The 14,609-nt window shown below is 36.3% G+C and overlaps 1 protein-coding gene across 1 annotated transcript in view; it reads left to right on the forward strand.

Annotated features, from left to right (window-relative positions):
• LOC128868601 (SHC-transforming protein 1) overlaps nt 1-14,609 on the forward strand; it is a 61,078-nt gene that overhangs the window by 945 nt on the left and 45,524 nt on the right. The window lies entirely within an intron of this gene.

The following is a 14,609-nucleotide window of genomic DNA, read 5'->3' on the forward strand; positions in this document are numbered from 1 at the left end:
GAAAATATGTATTTAATTTTTATAAGAAATTCTTGCAAATGAAAAATTGAAATGAATTATTAGTTCATCGCTCAGTTCAGAAAATTCTTGTTCCTCATTCAAACTAAAACTTTTTAGTAAACATTAAATCTATTTACCTTAACATTGCGCTGTGATTTGTGATTGTTGATTAAAAACCACACTCTTACATTTATTTACCACTGCACACAGCTATAAGTACGTTTCTTCTTATTTGTATGTATGTACATGCATATGCATATAAAAATCTACAATAAAAATAAAAACTTTATACCCAGCAGCAGCTGTAAACAACTTTACTTTTCTCACATCATCTGTGTTGTTGTTGCTTAACGGGCTGGCTCTCTGTGCGTTATTGCGTTGTTCGTATGTGTTTACATATATATACAAAAATACATCAATACATCGTCAGCATACGAAAAATTAAATGAGCACACATAAACATTGTATGCTCATAAATATGTGTGCATATAAATCTTGTTGCTGCGGCTTTATTATTCTTTCCCCATTGCGCTCACTTGTTCTGTATTTTCGTTTCAGTCTCAGCTCCATGCAAAGTGGGTGTTCAGTAATAGCATTTGTTTTTTAGTCAAATTAAAAACAAATATGTGATTAATAAAAAACGGTTTTAAATAATTACTTTATAATTACAACTAAAAATGGTTACGTGCTATAAAAATATCACAAAACTTAGTTCCCTTTGGTACAAAAAAGAGATTACCTCAATTTCCTCACAGTGGCTGAGCCCAAAAGTTAAATAATCATTAATTGAGAGCATATGATTCAGTTCTTTGTAATAGTAGTAGTTGTTGTGTTGGTGCGGATCACTAATCTGTGAGCACTGCATGAGCCAAATAACAAATGTGAAAGAGAAACAAAAACAAAATGTGATTAATACAATGCATTATTTGGTAATAATTCTAGAATTGCCCTTCGTTAAGTGTGGTCAGCTGTTTCACAACAACAATATCTAATATAATTTCATATACGTACATATGTGTGTATGTATTTGCTACTATGATCAAATTGGCAGGTTACTTTGTTTAATGTTATAATAAATTTTTATTTAAATCTTTATAAACCCCCTTCGACTGAATACGCTTTTGTTAAAGTTAACCAATTCTAAAAGTAGTTGTTGAACTCAATTTTCGAAACAAGCTTCAGTGCAGGCAGCACTTTACGTTGAATCTTTTCTATGGGCTGGAAACGATAGCACCGGATGAGGTCTTTTTATTTTATTGAATATCCAGATGTCATATGGAGCTAAATAAGCGGTCTTGTGTGGTTATGTCATGTGACGGGTCGAGTTTATGGTCAAATGGTAACGGACAATGCATTCAGTATGAGACGTCTCATTGTCGTGCTGCAAAAATCAAGAGTCGTCTCGCAACAATTCTTGCCTATTTTGCGAACAGCTTCACGTAAGCGATGCAGAACACCCAGATAGTATAGGATTTTTCAGTAAGAGCACTTCAACTTTTGAACTTTTTTGAATAAAACACAAACGGTTTGACTTTTTTAACTAATTTTTTTTTATTATCGAGTTTGAACATATACATTTAAGCATGAAATTCGATTTCTTTTGCATGACCACCGCGTGCACGTTTTACGAAGTCCAATCGTTGAACCCAATTTTCGACTACTTTTTTGCATAAATCGGCCGAAATTCCAGCAATTTCGCGTTCAATATTGGCTCTGAGCTCACAAATCGTCGCCGGCTTGTTACTGTAGACCAATGACTTCACATAACCCCAAAACGGGACGGCTTGTTAAATGGACCGTAAAATGACCGTAATGCTCTTAAAGTAGCAGCAACAGAACGATTATTTTCATAAAAAATTTGCACGATTTGCAATCGTTGCTCAAGTGTGTAGCGTTCCATGATGAAATGTATACTAATGAAGTTTACAAATAACAAGCGAAAAATAAAAAATATTGCGTCGTTCGCCCTCCCTATCGGAAAAAAGTTGAAGCGCACCTATTGAACAACCCTATATAATAACAGTAGTAGCCCTAAAACCATGTTGATGGTCGTTCGTGTCCGGCCCGTTTTTTATCAACTACTGCACGGTGCATGTTTCATACCATTTGTTTATGATAAAATATTATTAAAATAAAAAATAAAAAATTGAAGAAATCTCTTCGGTTAGGTTTAGTTAAAGCTTAGAGGATACCTTATGATTTTTTTCTAATTTTCTGTTGGCGTTATATAGTAGAAATAAGCGCCGACCCATCAACATGGGGTTAAGGGGTTAAGGGTAGTCAGAAGAATTACCGCGGGATTAGTCTTCTAAATATCGCCAATAAGGTTCTAGCGAGCGTATTGTGTGAAAGGCTGCAACCAAATGATTGGAACTTATCCGTGTGGCTTCAGACCTGGAAAGTCTACCATTGACCCAATATTCACAATATGCCAAATCTTGAAAAAGACCCATGAAAGGAGAATCGACACACACCATTTTTCGTCGACTTCAAAGCATTTATTTGTATTTTATCAAAGCAAAAGCACAAAGAGCAATAAGTAGCGCATTCGTCGCTTGCATCCTAAAGCGATTATTGACATTTACAAAAAAAAAAAACAGCAACTGATCACAGTTTTCTCAGTATCACTCAAGGAAAGCACAGAATCATGAGTAGATATTTTCTAAAGTCGGACAGTAGTTAAGCGCAAAGGTCAGTGCATTAAGCACAAGAGGAAAATCCAAGATTGTTTGAATTCTTAGAAACTCCTATCAACTGAGCTTCAGATGAGCTTGCAAATTGGCTTTCAATAGTGTGCGAAAATTAAAAAACAAAAATGGCATGTTTATTTAAATTAAGATATACAACGATTCGAAAAAATATACAAAACCTTCCATGTATTCACGTATGCATATATTTGTAAGCACATACATAAAACAATTTGTTTAAAACAAACACCATTTAGTCTTTGCGTCTGCTGAAATCTAGCCTTACCTTTTTTGTATAATCATATTTTTTCAATTTTATTAATTTTACGATACATTCTTGGGCTGCAGCATTTTATCACGATTTATTTACTTTTTGCATGTACTTAAAAGTACATACATATAAGTATACAGACATATATTCATATATTTGAATAAGTACAGCCCGCGAAAAAAATATAGCGCCCCAACATTTTGAGCAGTTTTGACTATTTTTTCGTTTTAATTTGTTTTTTTTTAATTCGTTTTAATGTTCATTATTTTCTTTATAAAAGTATAGCTCATTATAATTCTAATAAAAAACACCTTATAAAACCAAATCAAACTTAATGCAAAAATTAGAAAAAATGGAAAAATTTCCATTCAAATTTCAAATTTTTTATTAAAGGAAAAAAAAAGTGTAGTATACATAACAGAAGTGCAACTTTCAAGGCCGACAAAGAAAGAGGGAGACATCCGAGATAGAATGAGAGAGAGAGAAAGAATATATATCTAAATAAATTCACAACATTTGCAGAGAATACAAATAGACAAAATTTACAAAAACCGGTGAAGGGTCGACCAGTGTAGGTAAACGTCGGACACAAACCGTGGCAACAACGCGCACTACTCCGAGCGTTTATCACCCGCACAAACGCATCGATTCTAGGACCGCAGCAACGGCACAAATTACCGCAAGGCAATACCAATAAGTCCGACGCCGGAATGGATAGCACTTTATAGTACGCACAAGCACTAGCCAGGAAACGGAAATAAGCGCCAAAAAATAGACACAAAAAAACAAAAACCCCAAACAGTAGGCACCAAGGAAATATAACGCCAAAAACTAGGCACCAAAAATATATTTCCTACAAGTTTGCACCAACAAACAAACGCCAAAAAGTAGATAGGGTCATTTCTCACTAGAAATTAGCAACCACAAGGAAAAACTCAGGAAAAATAGTATAAAGTGTATTCAAGATATATATAAGGTATAGCTCTCTCTCTCCTTTTCCCCTACGTTATATCTTCTTTCTCTCTCGCGGAACGAAAATGCCCGAAACGTTGCATGACCTTGAAATTTTACTCTCCATTCCCGCTCGTCCATTGACGCCTAAGAAGTTTCACTTCAAAAAAAAAATACACACACAGTTTTATAGCCCTTTAAATTTCAGTACAAAGTGGCGCAAAATTAATCACCCTATCGGGAGATTTACAGTGGTCACATAATTTATTCATACACCCTGCGTAGTAAGTAAAAACGTTAGGTTTGCGCAAAATATTTGCTGTGAAAATATATTTCTTTCCTAATGAATTGCCGCAAACAAAATTCCTGTTATTTCAACTCACACTGAGGGGTGCCAAGGAAAGCAGGCAGACATAGCAAAAGACTGCAAAATATTATTCGTACACTTTCAGCTCATGATATTGTTGCTGCAAAAGTAACTGTAAAAATCGTTTGTGTTTTTACTAATTTTGCTGAAAACGAAATAAGATTGGTTTTTCTTAGTTTTTATCGTCGATTCAGTTTCAGTTGCGCGTAATATCTCGATTGAAGGTGACAAAATGGGGCGAAGTGCGGATTTATCATTAGAAATGCGTAAAATTGTTATTAAATTGTACTTGGGAAAACAAGTCTCTGCGCGAAATTGACAAAAAATTGGCAAATTGCATTCTATGGTGCAAAGCATTATTGCTAATTACGTTAACACTGGTAATTTGGAAGCTAATCACCATCAAGCCGGAAGGCGTAAAATATTAACTCCACGTGAGGAACGCGAAAAAGTAGCATCAGTCGCGCAAATTCCCAAAATAACCTACACGATACTATGCCGGAATATTCTAGAGTCTTTGCATAAAAAAGTAAGTCCACAACAAGTTCGAAATTGCCTGCACAACGCTGGTTATCATAGCAGAATGGCACGCCGCAAGCCCTACGTTTCAGATATCAACAGAAAGAAGAGATTGGAGTTCGCCAAATACTATATAAATAAACCATATTCTTTTTAGAAAAACGTTATATTCAGCGATGAGTCGAAATTTAATGTTTTCGGATCAGATGGCCCTCCAAAAGTTTGGCGAAAAGAAAATACAGAACTGAATGGGAACAATCTTATTCCTACCGTTAAGCATGGAGGAGGAAACGCAGTGATTAGGAGGTGCATAGTTGCATCTGGAGTAGGAAAAATGCTTTGTATTGATGATAAAATGGGCAAACATCTGTATTAAGAATAATTTGCATGATGGTGCCATCAAACTTGGCCTGGATGCTAAAGGGATCTTGCCTCAACAAGACAATGACTCAAAACACTCATCTCATCTCGTGCAAGAATGGCTTATTTACCACTATAAGCAGTTTAACACGTTCCCGCCGGCATGTACCACTAGTGGTACATTGAGGCCTATCCCACTGGATGGCTTGTACCATTGTTGGTACATACGCATATGTCTCATTGGGCGGTTTTCTGAGAATGCTGTTAACGGTTATCTGAGGAAAAAGGAGAGAAATAGTTTACATCTAACGCAGGCAGCTCTCACTGAGCGATATCCAATTACAGTTACAACAGCGCCGTCCGATGAAACAATATTGGAGTTACAGAGCCGTCAGATGCCTAATACAACAAATTCGGTCGCCGGCGGAAATGTGTTAAAACTCCACCTCAATCAGCGGATCTGCACCCAGTTGAGCATGGCTGAGAGCTCTTAGAAAGGATAATCAGAAAGCCCAAAATAACCTCAAAGGCGTCATTAAAGGCAGCTTTGAGTGTTGGGTGGGAGAAAATTGCAGCTAATGAAACCGAGGTATTGGTAAAAAGTATGCATCGACGTTTGGAAGCAGTTATTAAAGCTAAAGGCGGCCCAACAAAGTACTGAATACTCGTGTTTTCTGTTTTTTTTTTAAATAAAATATTCTTTATATGGCTCGGTATGAATAAAATTTTTGCATAGAATTGTGCTTCATTTCTTTATTACCTTAAGTTCTCTAGTTCCAGAAATGAATTTGGAAGCTTTTGTTCCTTAAATATTGAGTAAAAATGTTATTTATTACGAATGTATTAAAATTTTGTTCTTTTGTATAAATCGTGTTAAGTATCAGGTGTATCTATTTATAAACAGTGAGTGTACGAATAAATTATGTGACCACTGTATAACTTTTGCAAATGGCGTCATACGTCAATCTCCTTTGAAACTTGTGTACTAGACAGCAACGGAACTCAACTTGATGAACTTCACAGTCAAGAAATGGTGCGTGGAAGGTCATAATAAAGAATGCTATCACTCAAAATCATTTTTTTTTATTTATTCAGTATTTTTATTCATTTTATAAAAAACTTATTCAAAAACAAAATTGGATGATGCTATAAAATTCTGTTGATCTTTTGCAACTTTTTTCGCTGACGGTGGTGCGCATTTTCTCCACATAACCAATCCACGCGATTTTTTTTTATGTTGAGAAAAGAATTTTCAGCCACTTCAAACTTGCGCTTTCGTACAAATTTTTTAAAATTTTTTATTTTGATTAAAGAATTTTTAATTAATTTATTTATTTGTTTAAGTCTATGATTACAGGAATCTTACAGACTAGATACATATATTCTTACAGGCTAATATTGTGGGGATCAATTTTAAAATGAGGACAAAAATAAAATACCTGAGCTACGATGAAATACTAGTGATGGGATGCAGAGAAAAACATACGCAAACATTTAGCTAAAAACTGTCTTGATTCTAGAGGAAATATTAAAAGCGATATCTTCTAAAAGAGAAGGGCAGTTAATAGAGCCAGTTATGAGGTTAATGACAAATAATCACGCTAAAATGGATCTTCTGTCCTCAGCCGTAGGAAGACTAATTAGTTGGCAACGAGAGTAGTAAGAAGGTAGAATTTTTTTTTAAATTTTTTAAATCTAAAATACATAACACTGTTTGTTGACACTGCAACTAGTTACATATAAACTAAGGAGCAGTACAATTTTAGTAACATAAAGAGAATTTTGCGAAGAGATTTTCATAGTCCCTTCCTTAAGTTAACAGCCATCATTTCTTCGAGCGGAGAAGAAATTTTAGAAAAATTGTTTGAACTCGCTCAAAGCCATTTGATTGAATTTTTGTGTTGGACCTCCACGCTGCATATTCTAGTCTTGATCTTACCAATGCAGAATACAGAGTAAAAGCTAACATTGAATAAGAGCGCGAAAGAACATAATCGACATCAAAGAATATAATTGAATCAAATATAACACCAAGATCCTTCATTGGGTTCACAGATTGTAAGACAGAGCTAGAAATACTAAAGAGGTTTCCAATAACAGGTGTTGTTTTGAATAACAGATGCTATTTTGAGAGATGGTTAATGATTTTTTATGGCCGAAGTCGGATAGTATTGATCTGGACAACGTTTATTTTCAACAAGACGGCGCTACGTGCCACACAAGCAACGAAACCATTGGTATTTTACGGTAAAAGATTCCGGACCGTGTTATCTCTCGAAGAGGTGATCACTTTTGGCCACCGAAATCTTGTGATTTAATATCTTGTGACTTTTTTCTATGGGGCCACGTGAAAGAGAAGGTCTACGCCCACAGCCCAGAATCGATTCAAGGCCTCAAAGATAGAGTTTGTGAGGATATAGGGCAGCCACTTTGCAATTTGGTTATGAAAAATTTCATGAAAAGGATATTGTCCTGTAAGCGTGGTCGTGGTGGTCATTTGTTGATGTTATTTTCCACTATTAACGGCATATCTTCCTCTTTATAATGAAATAAACATCCGGTCATTTATTTTAAAAAATTGCATTTTTCTTTGAATATCAAAATAATATCTTCTCTTATTGGAAAACTCTTTATAAGAAGTATAAAAAGGGTTAGTATGCCTACTATAAGTTACATGAAAGCATTTATTGATATTAAGCGTCAACTGATTTGTACGGCACCATTCACTGACTCTATTAATGTCGGATTGAAGGTTGGTTGGGTCGCGTAAATTTGTGATGGTTGCAAATATTTTAAGGTCATCAGCGTAAAGCAAGAAATTAGCAAATTTGAAGAATGGGCTAAAGTCCTTGAAGAAAAGATAAAAAAATAGGGGTCCGAGGATGCTACCTTGGGATACACCTGATGACGCGATGAATGGTGTTGAAACAACGTTGTCAACGGTTGGAAAGCAGCGTCAGTTAAGTAGGATTAAATCCAGTACAAAAATGTTGAATGAATACCAAAATATGTATGTATATACATTTTAGCAGAAAGAAACGATGTGATACTGTATCTAAAGCTGTCGAGAAGTCAGTGTAGATAGTATCCACCTGAGATAGATAGTATCAAGCCATGTTTTTGATGGAAATTTGTCGATTTCTTCTAAATTTTGTATAAAGGTAAAAGTTGGATTAATATGGTTTTATTTATTATAAAAAATAAATTTTATAATTTAATAAAATAATATAAATAGTAAAACTTGTCCAAATGGTAAAAGTAAAACACACCAAATGTTGAGGTGCTATATTTGCTTCGCGTGCTGTATAAGTATGTATGTATGCATGTATGTAAGTATATTCGCAAATACATTCATTGTTTTTCTCCCGCTGTTGCTGTCCGCTGATTAACATGCGCGTTGAATATATAAATATGGTCGTATATCTCCCCGCGTCCTGCCTCTGCCTCTCGCTTTGGCTAATATTATTTTATTTACATATTTTTTACGAGTTTAATATCCAACTCGCGAACGGATATCGGCCATTGCGCGAAAGGTAAGCGTCGAATATGTGCAAATGTCTGCGCTTGCGATTAAACGTGCACACTTTTTTATATGTATGCATGTGTGTGTGTGCTTACATGTAAATTAATGTTTATAAGCAAGACGTCAACGAACGCGCTCGTGGCTGGCTAGTTGATTGGTTCGCCGGCTTTCGTCCATCCAAATCCAAAACCAACTTCAGCTGTTGTCGCTAAATCATCGACGATCGGTCTTCACTACATTCTGAGAATTCGCTTCGATTTCCTTTGTTGCACAAACATTTTTGACTTAAATTTTGTGACTTCAACTTAATTTGCATTTAGACATCATTGAATATGTTAAGGTTGCTTTTTTCCCTTGTTTCTCGACAGTTGCGAAATTCTTGTACGATTTCTCATTTCCGACGCCTTTCTATGAATTCGTCAAAGTGTGGAATTTGCGCTTAGAAAAAAAAGAAAAAAAACTAACACAAAATATAATATAAAAACTTCTTTTATGTAATTTTAAACTCAGAGTAGAGGTTTGCTAATAATTTGTTTTCTTAAAGGTTGGTATCGGGTGTTTTTTTTTAGCTGCATGAGAACTATCGATATCGATAACTATGGTTAAGCAGCTGAGAATGACAAACCGTGCAGACATTTCTGTTCAGTAAGGTAAATATATTTAATGGCCGCCGAAGCCGATTAGGTTTGGGCGTGACTACCATTCGGAAATGCGTAAGCTCGAATCTCCGTGCATGAAGAACCAAATGATACAAACAGTTCCTTCTAATAGCGGCCGCCCCTCTGAGAGTATTTCTGCCAACAAAAATAAAAAAGTTGTAGTCGGAGTCGGCTTAAAAACTCTTGGGCCCTCTATTTGCGGAAAAACATCAAGACGCACGCCACGAATGGGAGGAGGAGCTCGACCAAACACCTAAAAGGGCGTAAGCGCCAATTATTTATTTATTTTTTATTTAAGGTTTGCCAAGTGATCATGAATCGTTTAGCGCCAGCACAAGGCTTTCAAATTAGGGAAATTTGGTTTGAAAAAAAATCTGTTCGCGCAATTCATAGAGCGAAGTGTTGAAGAAGATGCCGAAAAGTCCACAACAAAATGCTCTTCTACTCCACAGCTGCTAGAACCTGAGCCGCCGCTTAGGCACGTCAGGGGGCATCTCTTCAATTATTCCGACGAGATCCAGGACAACACGAACCGACCACTATTGGACCGGACAGTGTTTAGACTTACGCTCAATGATATTCATCGGGAGACACCTACCACCTTTCTAAACTCCCAACCCCTGCCTAGAATTGACTCCGACATACCCAACATACATATGTCCAGCATGTGAAGGCACTCTGCACAAAACTAACCACCTTTTCACCCCATCAAACCTTCTCCCCTAACACCCCTTTCTCTATGGGCCCAACCTTTCGAAACAGCAAGTTTCTTGGGCCTACCGTTAGATGAGCTAGACGAAGACGACCGGTAACTACATTGCACTTTTTGTTTTTTTTTTGGAAGGAGGTTTAAATCAAAATGTCAGAAACATATCAGAGATGCCGTTACCTCAATGGTATGTGGGACACGCTCCCATTAATACTATAACAATCCTCCACCTCGGCTAATTGTACCCTGTATAACTTCTGGGTAAGTATAACTTCTGGGTAGAGCCGCGTTTATGCCCGAAGACACAATAGATACCTGCGTCCAGGTTGCTCTCCTGCAGGCATAAGAAGGCTATACACCATCGATAGTCCCAATTAGGTGGTTTCATTGCAGTGACAGAGTTTAACAAGCTGATACAGCAACAACTTCGAAACGTCGATTTGCCGTCGTTCTCAATTCCGAGCACGTGGACAATTTTATGTAAGTATCTTGGCTTTCGTGCTTATAAAATACAGTTCGTGCAAGAATTTAAGTCAAATGACCATCGATGGTCATAGAAAATTGCATAGACGGTTTGGCCCATTGTCACGAACTTCTTGTGGACAATTCCCTTGGAATCGTAAAAACAAATGAGCATCGACTTGATCTTTGACTTCTCCAAATGAGATTTTTTGGGTGGTGGCTCATCTGGGGCCTTCCATTCAGCACTTTAACGATTAGTTTCAGGTTCATGTTGGAAACACCACGTTTCGCCACCAGTTAGAATGTTGTAAAGGAAGTTCTCGTCTCTGCAATGAGGTCTTTCGAATGTTGAATTCTGACCAATTTTTGATCCTCAGTTAACTTGTGCGGAATGAAACGTGCACAGACCTTTCGTAAGCCCAAACGATCAGTTAAAATGGGATAAATCGATGTTTTGGAGATATTCAAATCCGATTCCATGAATTTCAACGATGATTTCGGTAAATTTTTGATACATTTACGAAGAATTTTGATGGAGTTTTCGGTGGTTACTGATTTTGGGCGGGGGCCGTATGTTCATTGGCATTTATGTCCTCACAACCATCTCTGAAACGTGTAAACCATTCATGAACTCTGGCGAATCATCGCCATAAACTTCTTTCATCAATTCTAATGTTTCGGTATACGTTTTACCGATTTTGAAACAAAATTTGATATCATCTCTTCGTTCGAAACTCATTTTTGTGCCGATGACACAAACATAGACGCAATAACTTCGCTTCCACTGAACCGAATGTCACCAAGATTTCACTGTAAGTCAGCGCGGGATGTGACTTTCAACGCATTAACTCACTAAAGAGATGGCGCCATCAAAAACATTTTTATGACGTCTGTCTTGTTTTTTTTGGATTTCACCTTGTAAATTCAGTTCATTTCAATAAAAAGGTATTTCTGCTTTATATCATCATTTTAAGATCTCAAGCTCTTAAGGAAACACCCTTTATAAGCAAAAATGTACATACATACTTTTTAAATTATATGAACTTATATTTATGTCTGTATGTGTAGCAGAATGAATGAAAATTTATACTAAATACTGACACTTTCCCGAAAAATGAATTTTTAATTAATCGTTAATTGATTCAGCTCAATAAAAAGTAGCTACACGCTTGCTTTGAATGGCAATTCGAGTTGTCAACGCATACAGCGGCTTCGTTTCAAAGTCTCGAAATACTAAACTTTAATTGAAATAATTGGTGTCTCACAAAATATGATCGAAACATGGGGACTGTACTTTTCGTAAATTGTACCCTCGTATGTAAGTATGTACATTAATTGTTCGTAAAATTTTCTACATACCACACATTTACTCTTCTCTAAATTGGCCAGCTCTAAACGGCAGCGTCACTCATTCACTCACTCACTCAATTTTATTAAAAATTGCTCGTGCGCGTGTGCTTTTGATTGATAGGTGGAGGATGGTTGATTGGTTGTGTGTGTGTGTGTAACATATGCAATAAGTGTGCACATATATATGTATGTCTGTATGGGAGTGCGATTGCTGGGCGGATGTGGTTCAGGGACGCTTAAATTACGCAAATCGATGACGGGCGGTAATTGTTTACCTTTGCCATTTTAGAAAAGCTTTTCCGCTGAGTTTTTATCAATTGCTAAATGTATGTATGTATATTCATAATTTGTTGTTGTTGTGATGTAAAGACAGTGATCGTTTGATTGTTTTCTAAAATAAACTTGATTTGAAAATAGGATAATTTTTTTTCGAAGTCACCTCCGCTTTGTTTAAGAATTGTATTAAGTGGCTGGAAATATTTTTGAAGTTCAACTCAAAATTAAATTTTTTTCTACACTTTTTAAGGGGTTACATACGTCCAGCAGTGCCAAAAATGCGCTACAAAAATAACTGTTTTTGGAAGGGATAACAATAGAAATAAATATTTGAAATATGTATAAAGGGTGGTTAAATTTGAAGGGTCGATGTTGAATGTGAACCACACCTAAACGTCAACGACACCGTTGGACTTCTTTCTTTGGGGTTATTTGAAAGAAAAGCTGTACGTCGATACGCCAGCAACAATTCAAAAACTAAAGGATGAAATAATTCTGCACATTAACGCCATAGAACCTCAATTATGACTCAGCGTCATCGAAAATTTGGACCATCGGATGGAGGTGTGCCGCCGAGGCCGCGGCGGCCATTTGGCCAATATTTCATTCCATACGTAATTGGGCCATAGCAATATTATCATAATAAAGAGAATTGACAAAAGTTTCCTAAAAAACTTGTATTTTATTCAAAATCAACACCGGCCCTTGAAACTTAACCACCCTTTATATTGTTTATTAGTTCTTAACCTTAAAAAAAAATTTATTTTAATTTCTCTTACCAAATTTACCAAATCATCCAAAAATCACGTGACCCAAAGTGCAATGAAAAAAGTTGCTCTACGGCCTGCATCATTTCTCCTTGAAATGTTGATGGATCTGTAACAAAGTAAAAAAATTCTTGTCCAATAAATTTGTAGTTATAGTTGTCGAGCTGGATTTTTGAATTTCGAAAAAGTTTGCAATTTACGGCATTTTAAAAAAATATGCGTTTGACGTCGTAAATGTCACACTTTAATTATGTTCATAAGATTTTTTAATAACACTTAAAAACACTTTAGAATATTCCAAAAAAGCGCATTTAAAAATATTAAAAACTGTATGAGTTATCATGCAGACCGTGCCGGAAAAAGTATGTTCGAGAAAAACGAGTTCAAAGTTTGAGATACAGGGGCGCGCGGACCGCTCTCTACCTAGTTAATGGGCTGTAAAAGTTATAATATTGGGAATTTCCGCATGAAAATTTCACAGTATATTCCTAAGATACTTTACTTTCGAAATATGGAATAAAAGATTGATTTTTTGAAAATTCTGGAGGTATGTAACCCCTTAAGTGTAAAAAGAAATCAGCATACGAAGTTCTACGTTGCGCCCACTTCGCACAACCTGCTTTGCGCAATTTTTTCGCATTTCTGTCTCCTTCATGCAAAGTATTTTTCCACTTTGCAGCTGCCAATTTTGTTTTATGTCATATTATTTAGTCATTCGTGTCAATAACCAAAAGTCATATTTTTGCGTGAAATCGACACTGATAAGCTTTTCATTCGTTATAATTGTTTTCAATATGTATCGATGGCTCTTTTCTATTCCTGGGTATACTTACCGCAATACTTATGCATATGTATGTATATATGTAGTAGGTGTAGTAGTAGAGATGTCAATCCCGGTATTTTTTAGGTCCCAAAAATCTCGGGACTATTTATCAAAAATCCCGGTGTTTTCAGGATTTGTATTTTTTTCAAAGCATATGAAATGCAGGGTTTCCCAATAAGAGCTGTTATTTTGATAAAAGATCAATGGTTTCGTTACTTGTGTGGCACGTGGCGCCGTCTTGTTGAAAATAAACGTTGTCCAGATCAATACCATCCAATTCCGGCCATAAGAAATCGTTAATCATCTCTCGGTAGCGCAATCCATTCCCCGTAACTGTTGATCCAGCTTCATTTTCGAAAAAGTAAGGTCCAATGCCTCCGCCGGACCATAAACCGCACCAAACAATCACACGTTGAGGATAGAGAAGCTTTTCATCAATAACTCTTGGATTTTCTGAGCCCCAGATCCGACAATTTTGTTTGTTGACGAAGCCACCGAGGTGGAAACGGGTCTCAACACTCAAGATGATTTTTCGATGGGATTCCGGATCATTTTCATGCAATTCAACGACCCAATCAGCAAAGACACGTCGTTGTTGATGATCGGTCGGCTTGAGTTCTTGTGTTAACAGTGATTTAAAAGCCTTAAGATCCAAATCCTTATGCAAAATACGGTGTAATGACGTTTGTGGAATGCTTCATTCTAAATAATAACGAGGAATGGACTAACCTGGGTTTTCTTCAACACTTTCGGGAGCGATAGCAATATTTTCGGCTGTTCTTGAGCGACGTGCACGGGTTTTATTCTTCACATCATTAACTTGTCCCAACATCTCGAATTTTTTCACCAATTTCTGTATTGCGGTCCGACAAGGTGCTTCACGAT

Source organism: Anastrepha ludens, chromosome 6 (assembly GCF_028408465.1).
Source record: "Anastrepha ludens isolate Willacy chromosome 6, idAnaLude1.1, whole genome shotgun sequence".
Taxonomy (NCBI): domain Eukaryota; kingdom Metazoa; phylum Arthropoda; class Insecta; order Diptera; family Tephritidae; genus Anastrepha; species Anastrepha ludens.